This window comes from Salvelinus sp. IW2-2015, linkage group LG4p, assembly GCF_002910315.2.
Source record: "Salvelinus sp. IW2-2015 linkage group LG4p, ASM291031v2, whole genome shotgun sequence".
Taxonomy (NCBI): Eukaryota; Metazoa; Chordata; class Actinopteri; order Salmoniformes; family Salmonidae; genus Salvelinus; species Salvelinus sp. IW2-2015.
Genome location: NC_036841.1, coordinates 8,598,624 through 8,612,120, shown reverse-complemented (window position 1 = coordinate 8,612,120; position 13,497 = coordinate 8,598,624). Strand labels below are relative to the sequence as shown.

General features: G+C 43.0%; 1 long non-coding RNA gene across 3 annotated transcripts in view; it reads left to right on the top strand.

Moving 5' to 3' along the window:
* Positions 1-13,497, top strand: part of LOC111960092 (uncharacterized) — a 99,017-nt gene that overhangs the window by 60,728 nt on the left and 24,792 nt on the right. For 2 of the 3 annotated variants that reach the window (XR_011475022.1, XR_002876771.2), the window contains exon 3: positions 7,042-7,101. This is a non-coding gene — a long non-coding RNA (uncharacterized lncRNA). Of the gene's footprint in view, positions 1-7,041; positions 7,102-7,629; positions 7,738-13,497 lie in introns of those variants that run through there. The other variant, XR_002876769.2, reaches the window with a different exon arrangement.

Here is a 13,497-nt window from a genome sequence, read left to right as displayed (position 1 = left end):
TAAACAATCCCAAAAGAGAAAAGGTTTCTACTTTGGTAGAACTTTGCTGGTTTTAGACTTTTACACCAGTTTCAATCAGACAAGTTCCACCTCAACTCTAATATACTAAACAAAAATAAAAAACACGTCATGCAACATTTTCTATATTTTTACTGAGTTACAGTTCATATAAGGAAATAAAGATATTTTTATAAATTCAACAGCACCTAATCTATGGATTTCACATGACTGGGCAGGTGTGCAGCCATGGATGGCCCTGGGAGCCCTCCCGCCGTGGAGCCATGGCCAGCCAATCAGAATGAGTTTTTCACCACAAAAGGGCTTTATTATAGACAGAAATACTCCTCTGCCCCCCCCCAGACGATCCCGCAGGTGAAGAAGCCGGATGTGGCGTCCTGGGCTGGCGTGGTTACATCTGGTCTGCGGTTGTGAGGTTGGACGTTCTGCCTAATTCTCTAAAACAACATTGGAGACAGTTTATGGTAGAGAAATAGAACCACATTCCACTGTGAGATCCGGTGTTGGAGGGATTTCTATTGCATTTTGTCCACTTTTTATAATTTTGTTGTTGTGAAACGTGGACGACACTGCTGGTCATCAATGTAGACTCAGAGTAGGTGAGAAAAACAATGTCCTTCTCAGGGCTAGTATGAGTAGCATAAATAACACCCTATTCTTTTGCTTTGCTTATGGGCCATGTACACTTGCCAGTGGTTATTTTCAAGATAGGGAGAGAATCTGGCGCTACGGCCTAACAGCTCTGTGAGATCAGCTCCGAACCTCGCTAATCACTTTATACGCTCTACTTTTTTATGTGTGAAGAGTGAAGACTCCAACGTAGCTCTTTCCWCGAAATCCAGTTTCAACTCTGTCTGTATTCTGGCTACTAAGGTTTGACAGCTTCATTTGTGAAGTGTCTCAATTAAGGGGAATATTTCTCCCGACATATCTGCACAGCCAAGCTGTCTCTGTAGCACATAAAATCCTGGGCTTAAGGAAGTCATCACACACCTTTCAGAGTCTGCAAAGAGACGCCAGCTAAAAAAGCCAGACAGAACCCCAACGCTGGTTAATGCTCGTCGTCGCCCCAGACAGTGTATTTGCAATTATGTGTGTGTGTATATGTGTGTGTATATGTGTGTGTGTATATGTGTGTGTATATGTGTGTGTTCTTTGGGGAAGGGGATGTTTTAAAAAGCAGCAATCTGAAAAGCAGCCGACAGTTGGGTAATTAAAGATTTGCGAAAGGCGAGCCTTTGTTTTTTTCCCCTTCCTCCCTCCCTGTATTTCCTTTCATCTCTCTTTTGGAAAGTGTAACGGCTCTGTCTGGGTTTATCAGAGGGATGGTACATTGAGTCCAGAGAGCTAGCCATCTGGTCCTGCCGCCACCACTCCCTCTCTCTCTCTGCAGCTACAGTAGTAATGTGATGGTGAGAACCCGGTGGCTTCTCAACTCTCCCCAACACCAACGCCCTCTCACAGCTCAGTGTCAAGAAAAACTGAGGATCAGCTAGCAACACAGCTAGCCTTTTAGTCTGGCTGATCAACGGCACTGTCAGACTCTGTCCAACTGCCTCACGTGGACAAGTGTTTTTCAGACTTCTACAGTGCAAGGGTATCATGTAATATGGAGAGAATATTTGAAGTAAGGTTAGTCTGACAATGAAGCTTCCTCGAGTAAATAACACAGCGATTAGATAGCTTGAGGATTAGTTTATCATAGAAGCATAATACCATGTACTACAGCTGTATAATACCATGTACTACAGCTGTATATATACCATGTACTACAGCTGATAATCCATGTACTACAGCTGTTATAATACCATGTACTACAGCTGTATAATACCATGTACTACAGCTGTATAATACCATGTACTACAGCTGTATAATACCACGTACTACAGCTGTATAATACCATGTACTACACGCTGTATAATACCATGTACTACAGCTGTAATACCATGTAACTACAGCTGTATAATACATACTAAGCTGTAAATACATGTACTACAAGCGTAAATACCATGTACTACGCTTATATACCATGTACTACAGCTGTATAATACCATGTACTTCAGCTCTGTATAATACAATGTACACAGCTGAATACCATACACCATGATACTGTAACAGCTGGTAATAATCACCATGACTACAGCTGTATAATACAATGTACTACAGCTGTATCACATACTAGCAACATGTATGTTTGTTGTAGCCACACAGCAGTTAAATGTCTGTCAGTTTTAAACATCGCTGCTAGCAAACACTACAGTTTGTCAGCTCTGAGAGATTTTGCCTGGACTTCTCGCTAGACATATCTTTAGTGCTTACTTCAAGGTCGTAGCACATGTTACTCAGTATCTGTTGCATGTATTGAATTATATCCACTCGTATTTTAGGGATTTAAGCAAGTCATATCCAAATAAAGGAGAATTGAATTATTGAAGCGGTTGCTCTTGCCTTCTCCAGCTGGAAGACTTGAAACTTAAAAATAACAACAAAAGGTAGTACTGCTCCTCTTGGTTAATCTCGTGCACAAGTAAATCTGCCATTAATACGTAACTCCTTTGAAAAGGAGTGATTAAATGCAGATTATGGAAACATTATGGAAACTCACTGACTAAGCACTGCTCTTTCCTGAGATTCAGAAACTGGCCATTTTCATGATAATTATTATTAGTGGGCTCTAGCTGTCCTTGAGGACTTGTGTCCTTTAGATAAAAAGATGGAGAATGCACATCACAGTGCCAGCCTTTGCCATGTGGCATTGTTGAATTTATGCAGCATTTCTTTGTGAAGCTACATATTTTCTATGAAAATAAATGTTCATTGCGATCGTGCTTGCACCCACTCAGCCTTGGCCATCGGGATTCAAAATGATTAACCAATTATTGCTTCGCTATCATGCTCAGTTTGACGCTGACCACCCGAAATTCGTATTGAGAAGTGTAACCAGTAATTAAGAGAAGCAGCAGAGCAGAAAGYATTTGTCTCTGTTGGACAATTGTTTGGAATATWMAGTGGGTGTCTGCACTAGAGTGACAGGATTATTATGCTGAACCAAATATGGGATTTTCTTTACATAAAATCCCTACCAAGAAATCGGCAACCCATTTTCCATATATTTTCATTCTTGTTGGAGTGTAGCTCCAGGGGGATATTGGGTTGGCCCGTGCAGAGTTTTATGAGATCTGTTGGTTACTGTTTGGAATGTGCTACTGGATTCTTTTCATGGTYGTGTGTTTGTTTTCCATATCGTAGTTGTTGGCATCGTCATGAATTACAACCATTTTAGCAAATGTCACTGAACATATTGTTGGTGAGTTTATTGCAAGTGTTTATGATGCATTTAGGTRGTGTAAGAATGTTCAGAAACCTTTCTTTTTTCGACTTGGAAAAACGATATGAATGGCCCTCCAAGCTGAACGACCCTCCACATTTTCACATTTTCTAACCTTAATAATGTAGCTATTTAGCTAGTTTAACTACATTGTCAATGTTAGCAAGCAAGCAAGCTAATTTATGATTGGCAACATTAGCTTGCTCAGCTTCTGCTCATACTGTAATGGCTAGCTATCTCATTAGACCGACCAAGCAATTTATGATTTCACCAACTAGAAAATGAGATTCAGAGTAACATTTGAATGCAGCAWTACATGCTAGCTTCTCTTCCCTCTTCTATGGAACAGACYGTGACAATGACCCTGTTATACCATACCGTATCTCTAACATTGTCCATCCATAGTCAAATCTCAGTGAGTTTTTCAGAGGGGATATCAGACGGGCATTCTCTTAGACTTGCTCAAGCAGTCTGTCCCCGCAGGCAGGGAGGTGGTGCTGAGTGGAGCTCTTTGGTCAGCCAGTAAGTCAGTCATCCAACCAGCCATTCAGCCAGTCGGTCAGTCAGCCAGTCAGTCAATCAGTGGAATAGTCGGGTAGCCAGCCATTAAGTCAGTCATCCAACCAGTCAGTCAGTCATCTAGCCAAGCACTAAACAGCCAGCCAGTCAGTCAGTGGAGTAGTCGGGCACCCAGCGAGCTGGGGCACCAGTTGAACAGTCAGTCACTGGCACAGATGCACTTGTCCCATCGCTGTCGCCCTAGGGGAAAACACTCAGTGGCTTTTTATGCTTTATCAGCATGGCGCTGCCTACTGCCTGCTGGAAGTCTCTTAAAACAGATACACAAATAAATGGAGTGTATGGAAATAGCTGTCCTCTCATCTGGAGCCAAGCTGTCCCATCACGCTGATCAAGGTCATTGTCTTTAATGATACAGGGGGCTGTGATGGCCTCCTCCACTCAACTTTTGTTGAAGTCAGCAAAYGTTGCTTTTAAAGCTTTTTCCAAAAGAGATCAAACACATTATTGGAGGTTAAAACGGTATCAAATGGGAATAATGTATTTCAGTGTGTTTTTGTGTCGTTTGCTCTTCAGAACTCTTTGTACATTAAGCGGTCACAGTCCCTTTCTCATAGACACCACGGACCCCGCTTTCCATCTGGGTTTGGACTGAACATGTTGCTGTGTACTTAGATAGACCATGTCCTAACCCCCTCTATGTGTCACTTCAACATTTTAGGTGGCCACTAAAAGCCTTCTGTAGTGCTATAGTGTGTACAGTGCATTCGGAAACTATTAAGACCCCTTCACTTTTTCCACATTTTGTTACGTTACAGCCTTATTCTAAAATGGATTAAATCGGGGGGGGTTTTCTCTCATCAATCCACACACAATACCCCGTTATTACAAAGCAAAAACWGTTTTATTGACATTTTTGCAAATGTATTAAAAATKAAAACTTAAATCACATTTTCATAAGTATTCAGACCCTTTACTCAGTACTTTGTTGAAGCACCTTGAGTCTTCTTGGGTATGAGCCTCGAGTCTTCTTGGGTATGATGCTACAAGCTTGGCACACCTTTATTTGGGGAGTTTCTCCCATTCTTCTCTGCAGAGAAGCTCTAACATAAAGGCCTGATTGGTGGAGTACTGCAGAGATGGTTGTCCTTCTGGAAGGTTCTCCCATCTCCACAGAGGAACTCTGTCAGAGTGACCATCGGGGTCTTGGTCACCTCCTTGACCAAGGCCCTTCTCCCCCGATTGATTGGTTTGGCCGGCGGCCAGCTCTAGGAAGAGTCTTGGTGGTTCCAAACTTCTTCCATTTAAGAATGATGGAGGCCACTGTGTTCTTGGGGACCTTCAATGTTGCAGACATTTTTTGGTACCCTTCCCCAGATCTGTGCCCCAACACAATCCTGTCTCGGAGCTCAATAGACAATTCCTTTGGCCTCATGGCTTGGTTTTTGCTCTGACATGCACTGTCGACTGTGGAACCTTATATAGACAGGTGTGTGCCTCTCCAAATCATGTCCAATCAATGGAATTGACCACAGGTGGACTCCAATCACTCCAATCTCAAGGATGATCAAAGGAGCTCAATTTTGAGGTATTATTTGTTTTATTTTTTAATTTTGTGCAAAAATGACAAAATAACTGTTTTTGCTTTGTCATTATGGGGTATTGTGTGTAGATTGATGAGGAACATTTTATTTAATCAATTTTAGAATAAGGCTGTAACATAACAAAATGTGGAAAAAGTCAAGGGGTCTGAATACTTTCCGAATACACTGTATATGTGGTTGTGTTGTAATGATAGCGATGGTGATGTTTCAGACCACTTTTTGGCTTACTAATCTACATTAGGTAACACTCTGTTTGAGGGTACCTTGCATAAGGACTTAATAACACATCCATAAGCAGTAAAGCATATGCCAACAACCAAACTGCTAGGGAGCAAGGAGAGCTACCAGCCAAGATTGGAGACAAAGCTAGAGATGAACACTAACATTAGTGAACATAATCCTATACCATGCATTTGGATCATCGGAGAACTACAATTTACCATACCATACCATACATGCTGACATTTCCCTGGGGTACAGTCTTTTTCCTTGTCTCTACTTTGGTTGTTCTTTCGATGGCTTCCCGCCATGCTGTCACAGGATTATGTGTAGAACCCAGAGCCTAGCCGACCACAGGATTATATGTAGAACCCAGAGCCTAGCAGACCACAGGATTATGTGTAGAACCAGAGCCTAGCCGACCACAGGATTATGTGTAGAACCCAGAGCCTAGCAGACCACAGGATTATGTGTAGAACCCAGAGCCTAGCCGACCACAGGATTATATGTAGAACCTAGAGCCTAGCAGACCACAGGATTATGTGTAGAACCCAGAGCCTAGCAGACCACAGGATTATGTGTAGAACTCAGAGCCTAGCCAACCTGGGGAATATGTGTAGAACCCAGAGCCTAGCAGACCTCACAGGCCTATGTGTAGAGCCCAGAGCCTAGCCAATCTGGAACAGACGATGCTCTCTTGGTACTTCATGCAGTGAGGATAATTAGTTGGGTTTTATTATGTGCGGAGGTCACAGGCTGAGTATGTGAAGTAGCCTACGTCAAAAGAAAGAGTCAACGCAAGTCTGTTAAGCGAGTCTGTTAAGAGCTTTTGATTGCACTACTAGTGCTGCATACAATTGACCACCGAAGGCTCTCCTGGTGTCATGTGATCAAGTGCATTTCAAAGACTAAGTGGGAGTTTGTCATTTCACTGTCATTTCAGGAAAATTCCTGAAATATCCTCTGTCGTGTGATATTACATGGAGGAAGTGTTACTTGAATTCTTCTTTGCTTGTGGTTTTCGATATGCTATTAATTTGCATTAATGCAAATGAGCAGTGGGAAATGTTRTTGTCGCTATACTGTACTCCCCTCCATTAGCCAAACGAGTCAACAACCTGCTCAGCTATACCGCTGCAGCATGGTCACATGGTCCATCACTAATGGTATACACAGCGCTGTAGGGTCACATGGGTTGATATGATGATATGGTACTGTACATTATTTCATCTATTTTCTGGACGCTTTTCCGTTATAGGCTTTGGCCCATATACTATAGAGAAAATGTTCTATTTAATTCTGTACTTTGGCCTGTTKCATCTGATCTGACCAGAACTTTGTTTCCATTTGCAGATGTTGTACTCTAGAGGCTGTGGACTGAGGAGAGACTGAGAGAGAGACGAGTGGAGGCCGGTCAGTGCATGTTCTCTCTAATCCCACTGTTTGAGTGCCCTTTGTGAGGATGCCCATTTCATCATTTTGTTCCGCTATATGATAATATGGCTAGGATCGTGATATCTAGGCCTACTCTGAAACTCTCCGTGTCTTTGTTTTCCCTACTTTGATTCATACTCAGTAATTATTCTGTCGACCTGACCCTACTCTATCAAAATGTGATTTCCGACTGTACATACAATGAATTGTAAAGTTACGTGAGGTTTTATCAGAAATACTGTATGTCAGCAATCGAAATGCCTAGGTAAAGGTATTTATTATAATCAGCTGTGGGTCACCTGTTTAGCATGACCAAACATTACTGAAGAGCTGAAAGTCATTCATCCYTCTAGTCAGTTCCATTGACACGCAAAACCCAAGTTTCCAGTCCACACCCTTCTCAAACCCTTCCAATGCCTGTCCACAAGGATGTCTCTAGTCCTTTTGTGTGTCGATTTGAGGACACAATGCTCTCCTTTCTCTCTTTCTCTCTTTCTCTCTTTCCAGTGCTCTCATCCTTTGAAACCATTGGTACTGACCTTGAGAAAGATTCCACCTCCAAAAGAAGGGGAGAGACGACAGAGAGACGACAGAGAGACGACAGAGAGACGACAGAGAGACACAGAGAGACAGACACAGAGAGACAGACACAGAGAGACGACAGAGAGACAGAGAGAGACGAGAGAGGGGAGAGAGTTATGTGAAGCCCCGCTGCGTTAGAGGTCACAGCACAAAGACATGGCTGGCTCAGCATTCTGTTAGCAGCCTGTTTAGCTTGGCCTGGTCTGGTCTGGCCTGGCCTGGCCTCGTTTAGCCTGAGAACATGCTCCTCCAGTGCCAGTGAACACAAAGACCCCTTGGATGCCCTCTTGGGGGTACACACTGCCCTCTTCACTCTGTCTCTCTGCCCCCCAGAGCTGCATCGGGGGCCGTTTTAATAAACTCACTCACTGTGTGGTCCGTGGCTGTTCAGAGCCCATGAAGAGGTATTGTGGGATTGAGGAGCCCTCGAGACCACGAGAGCTCAACACAGTATGCGGAAGCCAAAATCTTATCTACATTTAAGCGCAATGACGTCAAAAGCTGATATAGTATGATGTCTTACAAAGTGTTACAGCTCTTATGGAATCATCCTTGCTTTTTTTCCTGTCAACCTGTGTGGGAATTCAACCTTCGAAATCTTTATTGATTCGGACAATGGGCACGGGGAAAAAAATCTATGCGCTTCCTAAATTCCAAACACTTTCTGTAGGACATTCAGTACTGCTTGAAAGAGTGAGTGAGTTTACAATAGTACCTACTGAGGGCCGTTGGCACCACTTGACCAGTGTGTGTGTGTGTGTGTGTGTGTGTGTGTGTGTGTGTGTGTGTGTGTGTGTGTGTGTGGCTCTGGTCTGGTCTGGTACAAAGGCTCCTTACCTCATGGCATTGGCATTCCCTGAGAGAATGAGCAGGAACAGAGAGAGGGAACAGGCACACACTGGGGGTATTCATAGGGCCCGTCCCCACGGGAAGGAGCCAGGCTTGAGTATTAGCCCCTATTAAAAAACAAAGCTAGTCCAGCAGGGGCCTGGCACGATGGAAAGACACAGAGAATGGGAGGGAGAGAAAAAGTGAGAGGGGTATATGGGTTCTGGTCAAAGTGTCACCAGCCTTTTGGACAGAGACAGAGGAAGGGAGAGTGAGTGAGGGATATTTTGATTGTATTTATTGAACCTTTATTTAACTAGGCAAGTCAGTTAAGAACAAATTCTTATTTACAAAGACAGCCTACSTCGGCCAAACCCTAACGACGCTGGKCCAATTGTGCGCCACCTAATGGGACTCCCAATCACAGCCAGTTGTGATACAGGGTCTGTATTGACACCTCTAGCACTGGGATGCAGTGCCTTAGACCGCTGCGCCACTCGGGAGCCATTAAAAAAAAGAGAACAAATATTAATAATAACCTTAAGAAATATGGTTCAGGTCTAAGTGTCGTCAGTCTTTTGACCCACTCTCTCATCATACTGTGTACTGTAGATATGTCAGGAAGGCTCACAGAACATGTTCATGTGATTATTATCAACGCATAACCCCATAACTGACTGTGTGGGCAGCATCTGGTCTAGTACCAAAACAAATGCAATTTTCAGTATCAATTAAGTTTTGTAAGTTTTCAAAAGCTATCATATACCCACCACCACTATTGTTTTAAAGAATAGCTTTTATTTTTCTAAGAAAGGGGTCTCTAGAGGTTGAGAGTTGGAGGTCTTTAAAACCATACTGTAGTTTGTGTCAAGATGACAGAGCTCTGTTTTCATGTGTGATGGAATACAATTTAGAGACCTTGTCCTTTTAGCAGAATCCCCCAGGCTCTTCTAATCGGAAAACGTTCCCTTCGACAATTAATGGGAAACATGTGTTTTGAGGGAAGCGAAGCCAGCAAACTCTCTCCCAAGTTCGACTCTCAATAGCAAGAGAAATCCGGACCATCGCCATAAGCCTACAGTATATGATGACAAGAGTTAGGGTGAATATTTACAAATCCCGACACTCACTGCATACACTTAGAAAAAAAGGTGGTATCTAGAACCTAAAACGGTTCTTTGGCTGTCCCCATAGGAGAACCCTTTTGGGTTCCCTAACCCTAACCCTTTCCACAGAGGGTTCTACATGGAACCCAAAAGAGTTCTACCTGGAATCTAAAAGGRTTCTCCTATGGGAACAGATAAATAACCCTTTTCGAACCCTTTTTTCTRAGAGTGTACAGACACATAGTATCTCTACAGTTGTAGATMGTGATTGAGATTAACCTAGCTGACACCCCCTGATTTTCTGGGCAGATACGCTATCCTCTACCCCACAGGAGGCTGGTGAGGGGAGGATGGTCATAATAATAGATGGCATAAAGGGAACGGTATTAAAACACATAGAAACCATGTGTTTGATGCGTTTGATACCATTCCATTAATTCCGTTCCAGCCATTACTATAAGACCAACCTCCCAAATTAAGATGCCACCAGCCACCTGTGCTCTRCCCAGTGTGTGCATGCTTGTGTACGTGTGCGTGCATGCCTGTGTACATCATTCCTAATGGTAAAGTGAAAATCCCAGTGGTGCCTCCAGCCCTGCCGACCTTAGGATCCCAACTAGCTCTACTGTTGGCTGCTGCTGTCTTAGAGGTCCTGGAAGTCATTCACAGAAGAGAAATGATGGGCCTCCTCCAGATCTTGAGGAGAGAGAGGAAGTTGTGGACTCCCCACAGCAGGTGCAGACCTTCAGGTCACACATCTATTACTCAGTAATGGCTCTCCTAGCCCCAGCCATAGCAGAGGCTGAGGGTCTCAAATTACACATTACACATACATTCAAAATATACACAAAATGAAATGCCATCAAAACTMTATAGTCTTTTAGAATGTTCTCAACCCAGGCCTCACACTTTGGATATTTATTTATAATCATGTGTCTATTGTTGCAAAATAGTTTTCTTCATTTTGTAGAGGGGATACCCACACAAAATGCAAGTAAGGATGTTAGCTAGCAAGTTTTCAGTGTTTGAAACCGGTCTGGGAGAGTCTTAGTTTATAGGCTTATGGTTGTCAATCAAAGGCAAGTAAGAACTATAGACTCAACAGAGGACATGGCCATTGTCATGAGTGAAGGAGAGGAGCGGGGGCATGGCTGTGTCTCACATCACATCCGATTGCTCATACAGTACTATCCACTACCAGAGCCACTCCTATGTATTGAACTACTTTTGGCTCTTGTCAAAAGTAGCCTAGTGCACTATAAGCAATAGGAAGTAGTACACTACATGGGGAATAGGGTGTGATTGGAGACACAGTCCATCTCTCCTTCCTCCCTGCCTCCTACCTCAACGGACAGGCTAAGTAGCATGCACTGCAGCCTCTCTCCAGGTAGCTAGCCAGCATAAAGCCTCCCTTTACATCTGGAGGCAGCACTGAGCCAGCAGCACTRAGCCAGCAGCACTGAGCCAGCAGCACTGAGCCAGCAGCACTGAGCCAGCAGCACTGAGYCAGCAGTCTCAGCTCTTAACATTCCTGGCATGCTTCTTCCCAGGGCCAGGCACCCTCTCTCTCGCTTGCTGGCTGTCTTTTGTCAGGATCGAGTAGCATAAATTACTGTGTCCTCAAACAACCCATGTACATTCAGACATGTGCTGATGGGGACCCGCATTGGCAACCAGCTATGACTCCCAGTACCAGCAGCCATTTTCCATCTTCGAAGCAGCATTTATCGATTCATCGAGGGTTTATATACGCGAGGCCTTCCAGATGAACAGAATTCTTCTGCGTTTACACCTTTCTGAGAATGGATCATTGAGATCAATATCAGTTTGACAGATTTGAATGAACTGTTACTGTGCTACCCTCACTTTATCCTGTACAGTGTGGTGAGATGCACTATTAGTATGCAATAAAACCCTTGCTATACTATGGCCAATCTAAATTGTCCTCAACAACATCTACAGTTGAAGTCGGAAGTTTACATACACCTTAGCCAAATACATTTAAACTCAGTTTTTCACAATTCCTGACATTTAATCCTAGTAAAGATTCCCTGTCTTAGGTCAGTTAGAATCACCACTTTATTTTAAGAATGTGAAATGTCAGAATAATAGTAGAGAGAATTATTTATTTCAGCTTTTATTTCTTTCATCACATTCCCATTGTGTCAGAAGTTTACATACACTCAATTAGTATTTGGTAGCACTGCCTTTAAATTCTTTAACTTGGGTCAAACATTACGGGCAGCCTTCCACAAGCTTCCAACAATAAGTTGGGTGAATTTTGGTCCATTCCTCCTGACAGAGCTGGTGTAACTGAGTCAGGTTTGTAGGCCTCCTTGCTCGCACGCGCTTTTTCAGTTTTGTCCACAAATTTTCTATAGGATTGAGGTCAGGGCTTTGTGATGGCCACTCCAATACCTTGACTTTGTTGTCCTTAAGCCATTTTGCCACAACTTTGGAAATATGCTTGTGGTCATTGTGCATTTGGAAGACCCATTTGCGACCAAGCTTTTACTTCCTGACTGATGTCTTGAGATGTTGCATCAATACTGTCTCTTATACACATCTAGATGTGTATAAGAGACAGTTGCAAGCCTCCCCCTTTTTCCTCCAAACATAACAATGGTCATTATGGCCAAACAGTTCTATTTTTGTTTCAACAGACCAGAGGACATTTCTCCAAAAAGTACGATCTTTGTCCCCATGTGCAGTTGCAAACCTTAGTCTGGCTTTTTTATGGCGGTTTTGGAGCAGTGGCTTCTTCCTTGATGAACGGCCTTTCAGGTTGTCGATATATGACTCGTTTTACTGTGGATATAGATACTTTTGTACCTGTTTCCTCCAGCATCTTCACAAGGTCATTTGCTGTTGTTTTGGGATTGATTTGCACTTTCACACCAAAGTACGTTCATCTCTAGGAGACAGAACGCGTCTCCTGTCTGAGCGGTGTGACGGCTGCGTGGTCCCATGGTGTTTATACTTGCGTACTATTGTTTGTACAGATGAACGTGGTACCTTCAGGCGTTTGGAAATTGCTCCCAAKGAWGAACCAGACTTGTGGAGGTCTACAATATTTTTTCTGAGGTCTTGGYTGATTYYTTTTGATTTTCCCMTGATGTCAAGCAAAGAGGCACTGMRTTTGAAGGTTGGCCTTGAAATACATCCACAGGTMCACCTCCAATTGACTAAAATGATGTCAGTTAGTCTATCAGAAGTTTTTAAAACCATGACATAATTTTCTGGAATTTTCCAAGCTGTTTAAAGGCACAGCTCCAAGAAAAAGCTATGTAGTGATTTTCTKGGAATAAAAATTGCTAGAGCCAGTTTCCTTTGGCTTTAGTACTTAGTGACACACTATAAGGCAATTAGACCCTGACCAATATGTTTATTTGGGTTCGATACCGATTTAGATTTTTTTGGGGGGAACAAAATGTACCGATATATCTGCCGATATACTGTTTTACAGCAAGGTAATTTAAAAGTTGCCTTTTCAACACTGACTTTTCATAAATTTCCATCCAAATGAGCAGTTGTCCAATAACTATGGTTAACATGTTGATTTCAATAATGACAATAATGACACGTATTGAGAATGGACGCACATTTTCAGATAAGCATGAGATTCCCTTTTTTAATCCTATTTATCGGTGTAATTATCGTTATTATTATTATCGTTATTTGTTTTTGGCCAAGCACACACACAGAGACATGCACAGCGACACACACACACACACACACACACACACATACATACACATACACTAATGGGTTCCTGCATTTCACATTTTTACCTAATTGGCTACTTTCTGGAAGATGCTCCGTTGATCAGGGGCCAGAGTCGGGGGCTGGGATTGGGGCC